The sequence below is a fragment of the Solenopsis invicta genome, chromosome 4, assembly GCF_016802725.1.
Source record: "Solenopsis invicta isolate M01_SB chromosome 4, UNIL_Sinv_3.0, whole genome shotgun sequence".
Taxonomy (NCBI): Eukaryota; Metazoa; Arthropoda; class Insecta; order Hymenoptera; family Formicidae; genus Solenopsis; species Solenopsis invicta.
In genome coordinates this window covers 22,689,574-22,709,026 of record NC_052667.1, presented here as the reverse complement: position 1 = coordinate 22,709,026, position 19,453 = coordinate 22,689,574, and the positions used below count along the sequence as shown (strand labels likewise).

Sequence of the window (19,453 nt, the reverse complement as noted above, 5' to 3'; positions counted from 1 at the left end):
GTGGGTACTTCGTCGGAGCACTTCCTGTCTCGCATAGCACACGAAGGAGATCGTTATTCTTCTCGCAGACGTGAGGGCCTTTTAAGGATCATCTCTGTTCATGGGATGCTGCTCTTTTCTCTGCCCCCTCGCGATTCACGTACGCTCGAGCGAGGCCAACGAACGTGTCGGGCGCCACTTAAGCATCCGTCTCACGTATCTTAGCGGTCGCCGATCGTCATTGGACACCTAAGCCGGACGCGACAATTGTTCGGGGGAACAATAGCGTGGGTCACGAACAAAGACCAAAAATGAGCGAACAGCGCGCAGGGTCGCGGTCCTCTGAATCGGTACCTGCAGAGGAAGCAGAAGAGGGAGATAGGGTGAATAGTAGTGAGGGAAGAAAAAAAAGGAAAAGGGTAGAGAAAGTGGGATTCAAAGAGAGAGAGAGAGAGAAATAGACAAAGAGAACAAACCGAGGAAAGAATGAAGACCGAAGAAAAGTTGAAAAAGGAAAGGACGGAGAGAGACGTAGGAAAAAGGAGCGTGGCTTCGTCACGCTGGCTCGATGCCAACCAATTACGAATGTAAAGTTATGGTAATATTGATATCGAGCGCGGAGAGCGAAAAAAAAATGGCCGTAATAAAACCGGGGGAAACGGTCTCTCCATCCATCGTTCGTCGTCGCTCGCGCGTCCGTCTTCGGTCTGTCGCTCTTTCTGTCGCCCTCGCAGCATACATTATTCAGGACATTCTCCCATACATACTCTCCGAGCACGCCTATCGCGCGTAAGATAATTGAAATCCAATACGTCTGCCGGCTAGAAGCAGCCAGGAGTCCTCGCTGTTAATTTCGATGCGTTTCCCCGCCCAGCGGGGATTTCGTTCAGGGCCAGTTGACTAGTAGATACGACCGCGATAGAGCCAGACAATCTCCCGGGACGTGCATTACGATTATATCCCGACTTTCGATTGTTGTTAATAATTGAGTTGACGCAATCGCACTAATTTTCAAAGTCGCTTTCTCGTGCGGCTGATTATAATCTGTTTTAACAGAGTAATACTGCGTAGCTCGCGATACCAAAATAATTCTTGTAAAACAGTATAAATCTTAAGGATGTATCGGACACACGGTCCCTGCAAAGTAAATAAAATTTGGAAATGTGTTAATGTTATATGATGGTTGTATGAATAAAATTCAATTTTTATTTATTAGTATATTTTTATAGTTTGTTTACTCTGTTATTAAAAATTAAATTATTTTTTATGACATTTAAAAAAAATCTCAATTTTTTGTACAAGTACTTTAAGTATATATGTTAGATGATTTATACAAAGTTTTATTGTAATTGCTTGTTTAGTTATTTTGTAAATAAATAAATTTTATGTTACAGAACTGATTTCTTCATTGCAATGAAACTTTACATAAATCATCTTGAATATTTAAAATACTTAAATAAAACAATTAAAATTTTTTTCATTATTTCATTGTTAATTATATTTTCATTAGAACAGATGTTTACTTCTTATTAAAATAACTGTTTATCCAAATAGAAAATTTCCACCAAATTTTTTCTACTACTTTCAAATGCAATATTAAACAATTTATAATTTTGTCATAATTTTCTTAATGTTTTAAAAAATGTCCTTAACAATAATATCTATAACTCTATTTAATTTATAAATATTATTCGTATATTTTATAAATATGTTATAAAATTCTGTGGTGAGCGCATTCGCGTTAATATTAATATGCGTCGCGTTTCAGACAAAAAAAAACGTCGTTTAAACAATATACTGAAAGATATTATTTCAATGATAAAATAATTTTTATAACAAGATACTTCCCACATCTCAATTTTCACAATAAAATAAATCCGCTTATTTTACACATACTTCTTTTATTTTACAAATAATATCTTATAAAGTGCTGTAGTATGCGTGAGCGTGATATTACATGCATCGCGGTTTAAACGGTACAAACGTCGTTTAAACAATACCCGGAGAAATATTCGTTCGGCGTGTCAAAATAGGTAGTAACTATTGTCAGCCCGGATGTTACTATCGGCTGAGAACAACATGTGCAAAATCTCACCTGTCATTTCAACGGGCACGTCGTTAAAACCACGATCGGATTTACTCTTCAATCCGACTCGTGATTAAAGTTGAAAAAGACCCGCGCAATTTTCAAGAGCGCATTACGCATTCTTTGAAGAATAATCGCATTACGTCACGTAGGCTTGTATCAATTACTCAAAACGCAACAAGTTTCGGAGCCGTCCAATTTTATAAAAATCAAATTTTTAAGTACAGCAATATAGCACTTGTGTTACGAGATCCTTTTCAACACTTTTAAAACTAAAGCTTTGTTTCTCCGGATTTCTCTAATTTAGATTGTATCTTCGTTAATTTTTATCATTTAAATGACTTCAACTCCCCTCAGCTGCAATCTGGATCTTTTCTTGGCACAAGCGAAATTTCATTCTCAATATCTCCCGAAATAAAGAGAATTTTTATTGAATAAATGTTTCAACATTTGAATTTAAAAAAAATTAAAAATCTAACGGAGATGTTGAAAAGTAACTCTACATTTTTCCAGATTTTTTGAAAAACTTACAGCAATAGAAAAAACTTGAAGTAGACAAAAAAAAATCGCGGACGGAGAGTAAAGAATTAAATTAAGAATTTGAAAAAGCGAGCGCAGTAACCATAAAGCATCGAGTGTCGTTAAAAAAATATATTTACATTGACCCATTTGATCATAGAGGTGGAGAGGAAAAAAAAAAACATTTACTGTTGCGTCTGTACTACCTGGCGATAAGCGTAAACAAGCGGCCGCGATGCCTCGTAACGACGCGTCGTTTGCAATTTTTACGTTTGCATTGCAAATTCGCCGTTGCGGTAAGCACACCGTGGCTTTTGTGCTCTAGCGGTGGACGCGCGATGTGACGCGATTAACGAGCGCCGCGCCGAGTCGTCGCGTATTGCCGGATACACGTACACGTGCTCTTACACGCCGCCGGTGGGGCGTTATAATTCATTAATAATTAACGAACTACTAATGAAATGAAACGTCCGTCGACGCCCATTGACTGTCGCGTGAATTCGATATAGGACGATCGTTATAGTTTCCATTGCGCGACGATCGAATGCAAGTTACAATGCCTATTGTGAAAGCAATGGTGTGCTAAAAAGTTAGAAATACTGTTCCATCCGTCATTACCGGATCAATTTGTGTGTAAAAAAAAAAAAAATCTTGATTCAACTGTGCCAATTACTGCTGCTTCATGCACTTGCACTGAGAGAAAAAAATCCTAAATTTTAATAAATATTTATTCAAATATCGTAGTGTTAATGAAATATTTATTTACGATACACAAATATTTATTTTTTAAGAAAAAATAATATTTAAATTAAATTGATGGGTCTTGTATTAAATAAATATTTACATTTAATAAATACTTCATTAGTACTATTCGAATATTTATTAAAACTTAGTAATTTTTTCCTCAAGCAGTGCCAGTTGATATGCTAGTTTTTTAATAAAACTTTTTTTCTATCACACACACACACACACAACACACGCGCGCGCGCGCGCACATTAGTCAAGAAAAAATTTTAATATGCACACAAAATAAAAACAACTAATTCGAAATTGATGATTGATTAAATAAAAGATATAAAAAATGAAAACTAGAATGAAACTGGCAGTTCTGAGTGCTTCCCTCTCCCGATTACTGCCGCATTTATCTATGCTTTGCTATTTACTGCCACGCATTTAATTATGTTTTTGCGATAGTCTTAGTTTAACACTAAAACACTTTTACGTAACACTCTTATGCTTTTTGTTCTAATACTATAACTGGAAAACTGGCAACAATTACCCTATTTATAAATGGTTTTACATCTCTTTTCCTTGCGTTAAAATGATCAATTTAAACAAAGAAGTTCTCTGCGTAAAATTATTCCAAAAAGTCGAAACAGATAATTATGTTTATTATATAACGGATCTTACTGGAATATGTAATAGCAGCGTCCAAGCCAAATAGCGAATAGGAACAAAAATCACGTTGCTGGCAAGCCAATTAAGTCCAACAATGCGTCTGATAGACTTCCAAGGAACAGTTTTCCCCAACGATACTCGCGTACGACGGGGAAACCGCTTTTTCTTTATTTGCCCCTCGTCACTTTGGTCGGACTTTATAGTCTGGCGTACTACTGCGGATATCTCGGCGAACCTCGGCGCGACGCGGCGCGAAAATAAAGTTTACTCGCAGCGACCGGCTCGCACGCGACGACAAACGAATAATCGAGTCAACCCGGCGAAGCGCGCCGGCGAAGTTTTACGCAAGTCAGAGTTGCTCGGAGGCAATCCCCGTCGCCTGCCGCACATCTAATTAAGCGAGATTAGTGGAGCGGTGAGCGCAACGTATTTCGTGCGCGCCCAGGCCGAGGGCCTCCGTCACTCGAAATTGTAATTAAATTATTCTCCACAGCTAGACAAAAGTAAATCAAACTCACGTGCGAGCGCGCCCGCCCGCTCGCACGCACCCGCGATACCGCGCGGGTGTAATTCGCGTTACGCTGCGTATAAAGTTAATTCGCGTTATTACGACGTTACAACGTGGAGTGCGCGTCAACCGCAAAATAGCGCGGGACATTAATATTACCGCGTATGTATGATTCAACCTTTACGCATTCAGGTACGACGTGTTTTCTATTAATTATCCCATGTGCACATTCGCGATTTAACGCGAATGACACGAGAATTCGGAAATGTCTTATGAGCTACCTGGAACTGAATATAAGGTCCATTTATAATTTATTTTATTTAAAAAAAATTCTATTAAGGAGATATTAAAACATACACTGCACTTTAACTTTATTTATGAGAATATTGAAATACGCTGTATATTTCAATTTCTCTATAAATAAAACTTTTTAAAAATGAAATAAATTAAGTCGGTCTTATTCAACCCAAATACCTTATTAGCTGAATAATTTGCGCAGTTGTAAGCGTAAGTTTACAGCTAAAATCATTTTAAAATAATTAAAAAAAAATACTGTCGCAATCTAATTTTTTTATATTATATTATTTATCAACACAAAATTAATATTTCCAAATGAAAATCGGTTGCGTTGAAAATATTGCCTTATTTGTAAATGCAGCTGAAACAGCGACGCGTCGCATTGTCGAATCCTGTCGCTGATATATATTTTCAACCTCGTTATAATTTAATTGAATATGATCGATTAAACATTTTGGCACATGCTGGCCTGGGTGTACCTTGTGCGCGGCGGCGGGCGCCGCGTCGGTTGAAAGAGAATTTAATGACAAATGGCGTCAGACGATGGCAAGGAAATTAGATGTGAAGAGGAGAAAGAAAAAGACCTCAATGTGCCCTCAATCAATCGGAATTTTTATCGACTTTAACGACCGGTTCTCTTAACCATCGGAGGAAAAAGTCTTGATGCCACCGCTTCTAATGTCGAACTCACTCAGAGATACTTCCACTCGTTGCGCAATATACACAATGGCGACCGTCTCTTATATAAGAAGAGCCAAATGCTTTTACGAGAAAATTGAAAAATAGTCCTTTTATAAAACAGAGAAGTAAGAAACATACGCCAAGTATATAAAAATCTCTAAAAACAATATGTGTGTAATTCTATTGAAAACCAAACAGATAAAGCACACACGTACCGATTCTTGAAAATATATCAAAAAACTTTTAGATATTTCAACAAAAAGTTTTGCAAAAGCTAAATTAAATGCAATAAGGATCAAAATACTGGGTAAACTTGTTTCCTAAAAGACATTGTCTGTGAAAATAATCAAAAAATATTAAAAAAATATATTCTATTATATCACATTTTGCAATCTCTGATGTTTTGCACTAAGAAAAAGTTTTTTTGTATCATTTAGAAATCTGATTCAACTAGTAAGTCTGTTAAAAAACAGACAAATTAGAAGTCTTGTAAAAATTACCAGTCTATCAAACGTTCTGATTATAAACTCTCGAGTTTTATTATATTGTAATAACCAGAAATTCTGCTTGATTTCACTAAAACGCCCTCAATCACGTCTTGTTGATGTAATAAAATCATTTTTTGGTATATTATTATCATTAATTCAGTACTGATTTTATTGACAATATTAAATTTATGAAAAAAGTAAAAATTACTTCATTGCGTTCTAAGTATTTCTACTGTATATTTATATAAATTAAAAACTCTTTCAATATCCACCTTCAACGTACTGTTTGTTCAATTTGTTGCATTGTAAATTAAGATCAAAAATTTAAATTTTCTTCCAAGAAATCTCGTGGGAAACTTATGCGCATTTATTCAGATACATTAACACGTGCATGCATGTACAGAAGAGAAGAATACTTGTTCTCTCTTTTTCCATTATTCTTTCTATCTTTTGAAATTATATACACATCATGACAATGATTTACAATATTAATGGAAATCTTTTTAATCTACTTACAATAATTACACGATAATTATATAACTGCAACTACATGTTTGCGACTATTATTCCTACTATTTGTAATCATGCAATTATGTAAATAAATTTCCAATTATTTACGCAACGTACTAAGCCAATACATTATCAGATAACTGACCGATTAATTATGAAAACAAATTTCTCATTATCCAAATCTTGATTACACGTACGCGTACTTTGCGATTGAATTATTATCACAGCGAATGTATATAAACATGCGATTCTTAAAAACAGTGTTAGACAAAAAATTGGTCGATATAATCAAATCGTCTTCTAAAAATATAATGGAGCACAAGATGATCTTACAATCTTAAAATTCTAAAGCATTCGTATTAAACTTTTTTCTTTTTTATTCCGTTAATATTGTGTTAACATGTATACACAAGTTGTGTATAGTAATTAAAATTTCTATACGTACAGTTGTGTATTATTAATATATATACACAAATTGTTTAACAGTTTAACATACAAGGAGATAAAAACGATTGAAAACGAAAGACGTTCTTTCAACATAACAAAAAGACATCTAATAGAATGATAAAATTATATAAGCTTTAAAAGTCTATTTTACTTCTTCTTGCTGACGTCTTTAAAGTAGACATGTATGCATGATAATATATATTTGCGTGAGAGGACGTATTCTCCTTACGACGATCACCGATATCGACTTTGAGAGCGAAGTCGGAGGGTCAGAGAATCTTTTTCGTGTCGCCAGGCTCATCCTCGCGGGGTTATGGGGTCGCGGACGATTTACCACCGTCCTATATCCCTTATACAGGGTGTCGTTGAATCACCGTCAAACCAAACGACATGACCGACCAGCGTGTATACGGCAGTTTTATGCGCAACGGTTTCCACGGGGTTATACGAGAGAAGGCGGTACGTTAAGTCGGCTTTAACAGCTTCGCTGAAACAGCCTTTTCACTTTTATAAATTCCGCACAACGCTCCAACAGTTTTAATGGTTTCGTCGATGCGGACGAACGAAGAAATCCTGACGCAGCGCGCCGACAAACATAATAAAAAAATAAATGTTGCAAAGTGTAATGTCGCGTTTTATCGCGAATTATTCCTCATCATTTAATAGATCGCTAATTACCTTCAGCGATTAGGTGTGCACTTGAATATACAGAAAGATGTGTATTAGTCGTTACACGTCGATATTGCATAAATTTTTTGTTTAAAAAAATAATTGCAATTGTACGATTAATATACTGTATTTACACATTCAAAAAATATATATAAAATCAATATAAAATTTATATACGATTCGCTTATGATGCGCACGTATCATAACAAAAAATTTCAAAAAATTTGGAAGGAAACAGAAGTGGGAAAACACTTTTTGATAACGTAATTTTCTATCTCAGTATCTTTGCAATTCAATTTCTATATTTTAATATTTCAATAATAAACGTACGAGAGAAGTGTGCGAAAAAAAATTCTTTGTTGATAGCGTTGAACAAAATAAAAGCGTGGAACAAAATTTCGACGGAAAGAGAAAAAGATTGTAATTCACGTCTGTTAAAAACGAGTTATTGGCTTTTGTGAAAGCCGTGAATTCTGGAAACGTGGGATGATGGCAATAAGAAAGGAGAGTGTATGTCTCGTGATTATTTTTGAGGGAAAAAGCTTTAGACCAAACGAGTTTCCGGAAGACGATTCTTATGCTAAGTACTTATCCTGGAACTTTCTGCACACTCATGTCGTAACACAAGGCTTGGCCTTTTCATAGTTGGGAAAGTTGCAAAAGGAAAAGAAAGAGAAAAACGAATATGCGAGGGAGAGGGAGTTAGTAAGCAAAAGGCCGGGTTCAGAGATCGATAAAGCAAAATCTCGTCGTACGTTAATGGCGCCAAAGCTGCTCCAACAACTGGAATTCAGCGGAAATCAATACGCTTGTCATTTGTAGGTGCATAGACATAATATTCAGCTAAAATTGAATCTTATTAAGAATCAAAAATATTAATGATAAGAACAACAAGAATGTATTAGAAGGGCTGATGCAATGTAAAAAATTTCATTTAAATTATAACTTTATGCTAAAATAATTCGGATATCTTAGTCTTTATTTTAAATACTTTTTAGTTTGACACACCACTCGCAGTTTCATGAAAAGAGACGTCTTCCATTTATAAGTAATATATATGCCAATATGAAAGAATGAAATATTTTAATGCTTCAACTTACAGTTTTAATAATATACGTATTATCCAATATAATATTATGACATGTGCGTGAAAAGTATGAATAATATCCATCTATTTTCATTTCCTGCGCTGGATGATATTTAAGGAAATCGTGTGTATAGAACACGTCATTTCATACATACGTAACACGTTAAAATGACGATTACTTAAAAGAACAAATAAGAAGTAACAATAATCTTCCCCTTCGGTTAATTTCAAGTTTCGGCCTTGGGCTAATGTAACTTTAACTCCGGCTTTAATGGCCGGGATGTTTAATGTCGAAAATTACAGCGTCATAACACCCCGTGCTGGTCTCCAGCCGACAGTTTCTGCCAAGGAAAGCACGACTACGCATTCGTCAAGGAGTCCATAACTAAGGGGGTGCTCGTGATTGTTAGCACACCCTGTGTAGTACAGGCGCGAATCTCGTACTTCCTCGCTATGACCGTACCTGCAAGCCGTGCATTCCTTCCATTCAGGAATTCATTAAGCCCGATTCTACACAGCCGCGCAAATATAGCTCGCAGACATCAGCCAAACGTCGGACGAGAATTGGGACGCCGGGCTTAATCCGCAATTTACGTGGAATTCGAATAATCATCCACGGAGAGAACCATTGCTTTTTCAACATAATTCGATTTTTCATAAATGTGCATTTATTAACGCAAAAAGAAAAATTGACGTTTCTACGTGCAACGTATATTCTTTTACTGAACATGACACATTATTCTTAAACACAGGTATACAACGTATTTGTGGCGTTCGATATATTTTATTCTAAGCAGCGACGAGAAAATTGCAAAAAGGGAAAAAAATACAAATTCGTGACCCTTTCATCAACGGTCGATTCGCAAGAGGCCCTTATCAGCCGATCCTTTATCTATCCGTATTCGCGCTTCGCCATGCATTAGAGAGTAGATCCAGACTGTTTTCGATGAGCTCGAAATACCTGATACACTCGATGGCCCTCCGAGAGAGAGAGAGAGAGAGGGAGAGAGAGAGGGAGAGAGAGAGAGAGAGTTGGTCCCATATCCGGTAAACCTTATGCAAGCGTAGAATCGACCGTAATGAATTCCTGAATAGACGGGTTATATACGCGCGGAAGTAAGTCCAATTTGCTCATATCTGCACATGCGTGATGCACGAGCCTCGTATCGGATATGAGGACAGAATACATCCTGTCAACTGCGCTGAGTAAACAGTGTCTTCGCGATCAGCGGCGCTACGACGGATCAATTTCCAGCCGTGAATGATGGCCGCGGAAGCGTGTCAGAGAAATCGGTGTACGGTATCGAGACCGATCGTTTGAGAAATAGGGTAATCGATACCTGTTCATAACACGCACCGACGCGCCTAAGGAAAACTACAGTGAAGTCTTAAAAATGTGAAAGTCTGACGCAAGGATCAGGAAAAACGAGTTACATAACTCTCTCTCTCGTCGTCTATCTTATGATTATTATTATCAATATTGTTTTTTCTTTATTCTTCTAAGAGCTGCCAAAGTATACGTCATAATAGATTTTGTACAGAAATATTCATTAGTTGGAATAAAAATTACGAGTATATAAAAAGACTCGACGTATATAAAAAGAAAAGAAAGAAGGAAAGAAGAGCAAAGTGCGCAGCGACAACTTAAAGGTATCGCAATTCTCTCTGGCTCCACCACGAAAATTATCCTTTTAACCGCGTAACTGCGTTGTACTCACGGCATTTGCATAATTTTCATAATGCATTACCGAGATTTCCACGGGATGCGCGGAGCGCAAAACTGTGTAATCAACGAGCGAGCAGCGTGCGGTCGGCGAACGTGCAAACATGAATGTACTTCCGGTTCACCGCGACGATCGTTTCCCATCGGCTGCGCGTGTCGATCCGTCCGAATTTCAAAGGACATTGATCTCGCCACAGATTTCCTGATAGGAACGACGAAGATTCGTAGAAGTCTACAACTCCATCGTACTTTAATTTTTCAACAATTTTTTTGTTTATTGTTAACAGTAATAGATGAAATGCGTTTCCCGTCTGCTTAAACTTACTCTTTCTTGCCTTTTGTTCTAAAAATACTTAATTATCTAATCCATGCGTTAAAAATTTTTAGAGTCACTGATTATAAATTTGAAAAATAATTATAATTTCAAAATTAAAAATGACCATAGTGCGGATAAAAATCCAATAAAATTTAGCACTTTAGTTACCATATAATGTCATTATTAATTTTAAAATTTTTATTACAGATTCGTCATTAGCGATTTCAAAAATTTACATTTGCATATTAGTTTGTTACATAAATTCGTTCGGTTTTTTTTTTATCTTTTTGCAATACATTACAAATGTTTCATTGACAAAAAATAAAAAACCCAAACTAACTTATGTAACGACTTAATACCATCTTGTTTAAATACAACAAAATTTATTTTATTTTATATTACATTAAAATTAAGCCATTATCGCTATTTAATTTCAAAATCAGCCATTTTAAAATTTAAGTAACTACTTTTTTATATAATCCTTATATTGATCTTCAAAATGAGTTCAGGAAAAACTCACTATCTTAATTTTTTGGAAGACATATCCATTTTTCACTTTTATCTCATTTAACAAATATTTAGCATATTATACAAATCAAGGAGTGAAACTCACATGTGTTTATTTTTTCGTGAAGTGTTCTATTATATTCACGAGGCTGATAAAAACTTGCTAACTTTATTTTTGTGGAAAATATGAAGATGTGAATTTTTGAAGAATTGGAACATGTATGTCCCACTAGGCACAAAAGGGTTGAGATACTATTTCATTTACAAGTGCAAGTGTATAATATCATTCAAGTGATAAGTGATTGTGTGATTGTGTGAAATAAGTAAAGAGCTATGAGGATACGCATCCAAGAATACATACTTCAACAAAAGAGAGAAGAGGAATATTCGGAACAGAGACGCATTGGCTGGTGAGTACTTTTTGCATTGCGTTTATTACTTATCGCCCGACTCCGATGAGGTATACCACTGGCAGCAGTCACCTGGAATGTTTTCTGTACTCCAGCAGCAAGAAACCGAAGCTGGGTACAGCAGTCTTTATCACTGGTCGAGACTTCGACCTGTTTTTTCTTTTTAATTTTTCTTTACTTTTTTAAGAAAATATTGAGTATTAACCTATATACAAAGATCTCTCAAACACTTATAGAAACTGGTAATCATTTATGCGAAAAACTAGGTGACTATTCTCAGGTTAAGCGTATCATTTTTACGAATGATAACATGAAGTATGGCGATCGTTTAAATTTAGTGTCAAATGTCAAATGAAAATGATATCTCTAGTTCTCAATATGCAAGTCGTAATCGAAAGTTCACTCGAATGTTTCAACTTCAAGTATTCCTGATCCTGAGGGGCCACAGTTGAACTTAGGAATGTCTTGGCGCGCGACACCTCGTATAATATTGTTGTATAGTGTTTTACGTTAGACGATGATGTATTACAGAAACTCCATCTTCTCGCAGGGCAACGCCTTGAATAAAACATTTCGATATCTTTCGAATCGAGTTATACGTTGGAAGAATAGGGAAACATAAATAACACGTCGCGATAAAAATTCAATGATCATTTCTCATTTTTCATGAGGCTGGGCTAGCTGGAGGGAGGGAATCAGTGTCGGATCGACCTTCCACTTTCGAGACAGGGAAAAGTCCGTGTTACCGTTCCGATAAGGAAGGCGTCACGACGTTAAATCGGTACGGTTTGCGTTTGGGTTTGTTGCGGTATTGCGGCTGTTTCATTATAAAGGGCGGCCAGATCGATAACGCACACCGCACGAAATTCAACCCCCTTATCGGGTCGATGATGCGTTAATGCGGACAAATGGAGTTTCGGGCAAATAGAATTTCGTCAGCCCGAACAAATCGACCGTTTAAGAAATAACGCTCATTTGCGTAATCGTGCCGGCGATAGCGCGAGCACTTGGAACGTTCAACGAAAAATATTCCAAGTTTCAACGTAATGAAACGTCAGATCGATCGTGCGGATTCGGCGATCATGGCCGTCCTATCTTATCGCGAGTAATAACCGTAGCAATTCTACTAATTACGACTCACGAATGTTTGCTAAAATGTGTGCTTTGAGCACGGGTCCCGTGCCACGGGTAATGTACCGCCGGATAATTACGCTTCTCGAGATAATTGCGCCGAACGCCAATCGATATTCGGCTATTATGCTCTATTTTTGTGAAAAGAATGCGCGCGGCGAAAATACCTAAACGATCGCGGCGCGAGTGAGACATATCGCGCCGAGGGGCGTAATAACGATACGAGGATGCGGCGGATTAACAAATACGTAAATCCCATTCTCGTAACACCTCGTAAATCTGGCGTTAATTTCTCCCACGGAATTGGCGTCCCGCCAAAACTGCAAAAAGTTCGATCGCTTGAATAAAGTCAACGTCGTGCCACGGCAGCGCCGCGAGGGACGGAGCAGGCTCGTGGGAGAATGGGAAAAGCGTTAAAACCATTTTCCCCGCGGAGCCGCGGGGAAACACGGCTTTCCGATCCGCGAATTCTCTAGGAGTAACAACGTTTTTCGATAAGAGGCCGCTCATAAATCAAACCCGCCGTCAAAGAGACTCGCGGATTCGTCTCCCTCGTTCGATACCCGGGACAGCCGCTATTCCAGGACGCTCGCGTAATGACGCGCGCCGACGCGTTTGTTGTTGCGATTCGTTAAAATGCACACACCGTCGCCCCCCGATGCCTCGTATCGCTGACGATCGTTAGCGACACGTACATACGCGTCACATTTCGTTAAACGCCTTTTAATTGCGCGCAAATTCCGCCCGCATGAAAATCCAAAAGCTGGACGATAAATATTGCCCCCTCCCCCCCTCGCCCCTCGTATGCGCTTTTAATCAGCCTATTATACGTTATAATCGCATTAAATGCGTTTTATTGCCGTTGACAGTGCGTTGCAATGCGGTAACGACGAGAGTAAGTTTGCCGGTCTCTTCACGCTTGTTTGACTCTCATATATATATAATTGGCGTATTTAATTGAAAATTAATATCATTAATATAAAATATAATTTCACAGTTGCGCTACTAAAATCGAATATATCGTACGCACATTTTATACGTGTATTTATAAAGCCCATCACTTTGACATGATGAAAATTCAACTGTAGTAAAAATTTTTTTCAGAATTTTTTATATAATTTATTTTCAAAATTTTTCTATATAAATTTTATAACTTTTTAGAAGACTTTTCAGACTTTTTGCACAAATTGGAACACTTTTCAGAAATAATAAGAAGATATTTGGAAAAAACCGAATATTTTTCAGATTCTTTCAGATCAATATAATATCTAAAGTACTTAAATAAGAATGTTTGAACCAATATAAATTGTAAGTTCAGAATATTTAGAAAATTGTAACTTTATCCCTATTAGACACAGTATTCATGCTAACTTAGTAACATAAGCCTTCAAAATATCGCTTCATTTTCATTTTATTAAAGCACTTAAAAATTTCATAAAGTGCCTTTTATTCTATTGTACATAGTTTTTTAATTAAAGAGAACTTGTCGCGGCCATCTGTCAGCCGTGCTGTGTATTACTCGATCGATCCCAATACAACAGAAAAAGAATTTCTTTCCAAGCAATAAAAAAAAATATGAAAAAGGTTACATTTTTTTTTTAAATTTATATATACGACTTCTAATCAATTCTAATAAATTCTAAAAATTTTTTATTCTATAATTTCTAAAGGAAACTAAAAAAAATCTAAAAAAGTTTAATATTTTTATAGAAATCATAAATTTCAAATATAAAAAATTCGTAAAAATATGACAATAAAAATATATTATAAAAAAAATTCTTGCACTAAAATATATAAAGAATTTGATGCATTCATTTATTGTATTATACAACGTATATTTTTTAGACTCCTGATTAAATGCGCGGTTTTGTTTATTGCATAATATACGAAGATTTCAGAATGGAAAGTTTTCTTCTTAACGTCATTCAAGAATTACATCGGCAGATACGTTTAATAGTAAAGGAAAAACGTTTTACCTCCTGTATTACAAAAGCTTCTTCAACAAAGATCAACGACCTGAAAGTCCAGGATATTTAGAAGATTGTAACTTTATCCCTTATCCTATCATTTAAGCTGGTTGTGACTGCGACAGCACGACCTCTTTCGCACAATACGTCATTTTGATCGAGTTTCGAAGCGATATTGTCTCCGACCACCGGAGTTATTCGTTCTTCCAACAGTTCCTTAAGTTTTAATGGCGATCGTAGCAACTACTTCAATTTCGTAACACGTAAGTATAGGAGTAAAAATCGCGATTGGTCACCGATACCTTATTAAATACATCGTGGTGCTTTTTAAGAATTACGATAAATATAATTTTATCGAGAACGTTTGAAAAACAAATCGATAAATATGATTTAGTGATCTTTAAACTTATGCTTCCAATTAAGACTGCGAACGGTAAGCGACAAATGAATAAGAAGTTGATGTATAACTATAAAGAGTTCTAATTCATTCATGAACCAGAGTTAGATAATAATTAATATTAATTGATATTTAATACATAAAACTCTTCATAATATCTTGATGTATATTAGTATACATTCAAAGTTTATTTTAAAATTAGATAAAATTTTAATTCATGTTTTTTTAATGAATTATTTCTCATAAACTGCCTACCTTAAAATTAAAATGTATGTTTCAAAATTACAATATACGTTCTGTAAACGTAATACTTATTTGCTTTCTATTGTACGCTTAACAATAAATATTTAAAAAAATTATTTTCTGTTTGATAACAAAAACTGACTTTTTTATTTTACGTATATAAATTTTTATATATACAATAATTCAGATTACGGTACAATTGTACAATTAAACTGAATGTTCTAGCAAATGGCTAGGGACGTCTAGGGATTCAAAGAGGCTGATTACAATAAAGGATGCAGAATTGGATTTCTTCGTAACCGAGAATTCGCCGTTTTACTCGCATTCTCCCCAAAAGTTCCGGATGTACCTATCTACCCTTGCAAGTCGACTCGCGAAGTTCCCAGGAAGTTGCGAGCTTCGACAGAGGACAGTCGGCGGGCGTCTTAAGATGGGGGAAAGGGGGTCGTTGGGGATTCAAAGTTATTATCTGTTGGTAGCAGAAGGTCGAGGGCTGCTCCTTTTTGACCCCTTCTCGCCTGACAAAGTATTTATTCCGCGTCTCGCAATGGCGAGTGCTATTGAAGCCAGTTCCGAGCTAACTTATAATCGTTTTCTGACTACACGGTATAGGTGGATAAGAAAACGTCTAATGTAATGTCGGATTAAAGTCTTTGCAAGCTCTGAGCTCTCTCGCGTGTACAAATGTACGCCTCGCAAAATTACATTGTACATTTGCACACACTGTACGTGTACAATGACTGATAAAATTAGCTGAATAAGAAATATAAATAACAAGTTAATTAATTGTTATTATTGTCACTGATAAAATTATGAATTATTATAAAAAAATAATGTTTTAATAGAAATTTTTTTCGTAAAAAATATGTTCTGTTAAAATGTAAATTTAAATTAAATAATTCTGTTTCATATAAGTCATATTTATTTTATATAAACTTTCAAATTTTATTAATTTAAAATTGTAAACTTATATAAAAAATTATATTTCATTTAATATATTATTATATTTATACAAAAAATTATTAATTTGGAAAAATGTAAATTTATGTATGTGCAAACACCATTATTTGTCTCTAAAAAATAATAAGATTCTGATTGTATGATTTGAAACAAAATAAATGCGTCAAATTAATAAACTGTAGAAAAATTATGTTAATCATTATTATAATTTATTTAGTTTAATAATTATTTATTTATTAATCGTTTCTAAAAATTATTTATATGCCATCGCTGTTTCCAAGACGCGAAGCAAATTTAGGATGACATTCACGTTTCGTTAAAGCGGTGAAACTGACATCTAACTTTATCTGCTGGCCTTTTAATAATTGCAGCAACATGGCCATAGGTGTCGTTTTGCACTCAGCATCTAATTGCATCTCGCCCCATCGGTATCACGTTACAGAGCTATAGATGACCATGTTAGGCCTTTGACCTTTTGAAGAATGCCTTCTCTGATTTCTCCTCTAAAATATGATGAAGAAATACTTCGTCATTTTTGTAACGATAACAATTGTTATCTTTTTTTTTCTCCTCAAAAACATTAAACATTAATAAAATTAATAATAAAAAGCATATCAAAGCAAGTTGATTCTGTGAAATTAAGTTACGCAAGTTACAGACGTTTGAAATATAAAATGAAATGCGCCTCAATAAGCGCAACGGACTAGAAGTTAGATTGTCGACAGATAGGAGTAAAGCTCGTGCCTGCAGATAAATAAATTAATAATGGAATGCCAGTTTCAGCGCCCAGATTTCCCAGGTGACGTTTCACGTATGCGGCGGTTATAAATACACCTACGATAATTATTATTGCAACGGTTCTGTTGCAATATGTCGCTTTAACACGATCAATTACTATACACTTGAGTGACTATGTATTCAGACGAAGAACAATACATTTTTTTGCCCACCAAATGCATTTATAATGAATAAAACATGCAAATTTAAAAAATTTGGCAATAAATCTTTCTGACACTTTATTTTTTTGCATACATTGTCTTTCAATACAATTTTTGCTTTGTTTAAAAATCTGATTGATTAAGTCGAATATGAATTGTTATTTTTCGAAAGCTACGAAATTACGAACGCTAGCGTTACTGTTGGCTTACGAGCAGAGACATTATTGGCTTGCGCCAAGGAAATGTACGGTGTGCAAATGTACAATACAGGATACCACGATGTGGTAAGAGCCACTCGCGAATGTCCTTAATTCACCTTAATGACTTAACACAAGAAGATCTGTCTCTTTCCCGACCGACCAAATTTGCTAATTCTTCTTCTTTCCTTTTGTTCCGCCTTTTCCATTCGCGCTTCCTTACAGGCCATTTAACTGAGATGTTATCAAATGTTGGATACATCGCCACAATAACGTCCCATCTACTAATATCTACGGAGAACTGTTTTCTGCTATAATGACACTCCATCGCCTTCTTCAATCTCTGTCCAATAAAAGTACCGAGAGATCGTAAGAACGAGGAGCAAACAATTTATTATCTTCAACGCTCTTTCTTTTACGTGGTTAATTAAAAAAAACATAAATAATAAAACAAATAGCATTTTTCGAATTAGTGTCATATGTTGAATTTCATTTTAAATCCACTATAGATAATCCGATCATTTTATTTTACAACAATATTAATAAAAATATAAATATAGAGGAGAGTTTCTGAATGCGTATGGTCCTCTGAATAACAGTATATTTTATATTTTTATATTTTATATTTTTATATTTTATATTTTTATATTTTATATTTTTATATTTTATATTATTTATTTTACATTAACTTAAGTGATCTACATTCGGCAATTCTTCTCTGCTCGTTTTCTTCTTCCTTTAGAAAATTCTTTTAGAAACCTATTACAACTGCACTCTTAAATTTGAGTTTACACAATATATTTAGTAACTAGCATGCTTGTTTCAAAGCATACCGGAAAACTTGTTGCAATTTGCAAAGTTAGAATTACTTAACTTGATTAACGCGCTCACTAACGACGAAAAAGCTGGTTTACTATCATTTTAAAATACATGATGTCTTTTTATTAACTGTTACCGTCTTTAACGTCCAGGTCGCTAGTAAGAAAAGGCGCCTTATAAAATCTACGCTTAAGTAATATCGCTTATGTAATTTTCAAAGCAGCTAAGCCGGAAAAAGTTTTCAATTATCCCCTTTCAACTGGAAATTTCGATTACTATTACGAGAACTCGTTTGACGCTTCACTTTTCTTCTCAGACAACGAGACGGCGCGGCGTAGCACAGTTACTCGATTTTTTTCTTTGTACTTCGATCAATCGTAATAAAAATTTATCGCCTTCTTTACAAATGTACACTTCGTACATAAACTACCGGCATAAGAAGAGACGATAGATTAAAATGTGCAATTTTACTAAGTGCTTTTTTCACTAGTCTGTACTGCATGTCTCATCAGTGACAAACATTAAGATCCTTTCCTTTTTTCGTTTCAACTATCGTCTTTATTAAATTCGTCATAAGCAATTATACTTTTGGATTGACCCATGCAACATAAAATTATAAATCATAGTATAATATGGTTTATGTTCACAAATAGCTTGCTACAAATGCTATTCTTTTAATTCAACAAAATGTTAATTTCGTATATTTAAAATATAAATCAATATTGACAAAATTTACGTTCTATAAATTAATTAAATATTCAAGCAATGTTAAGCAGCTTTTTGGTTTTAATTAAACATTATAAATTTTTTGTAACAAATATCAATCGTTTTAATCATTTTCTTTGAAATTCATTAAGTTTAATAAATAACAAACATAAGGCCAGTTTTAATGCTAAATAGTAATTTGTAATTTTTACAATCTTCGGTTTTAATAAATAATCTGACACAAACTCAAAAAAATGGTTCGAGAGAATTAAATCAAACAAACAAAGGTAATGTCAATTAGGAACCGACACAAGTTGTTTGTGTGTGTCTAAATATGTGCTCTCAAATATGTGATCAATATGTGATTAATCATCTGTGTAATTGCAAGTTTTTTCCCAATGTAATGTACATTCAAACTTATAATTGTTTGTACTGAAGCTAGTCCAAATACAGAACAAAAATGTTTACATT

General features: G+C 35.0%; 1 long non-coding RNA gene across 1 annotated transcript in view; it reads right to left on the bottom strand.

The window, feature by feature from the left end:
- The window catches only part of LOC120357666, a 58,931-nt gene that overhangs the window by 6,920 nt on the left and 32,558 nt on the right, over nucleotides 1-19,453 (bottom strand). The gene's annotated exons all lie outside the window — the stretch shown is intronic.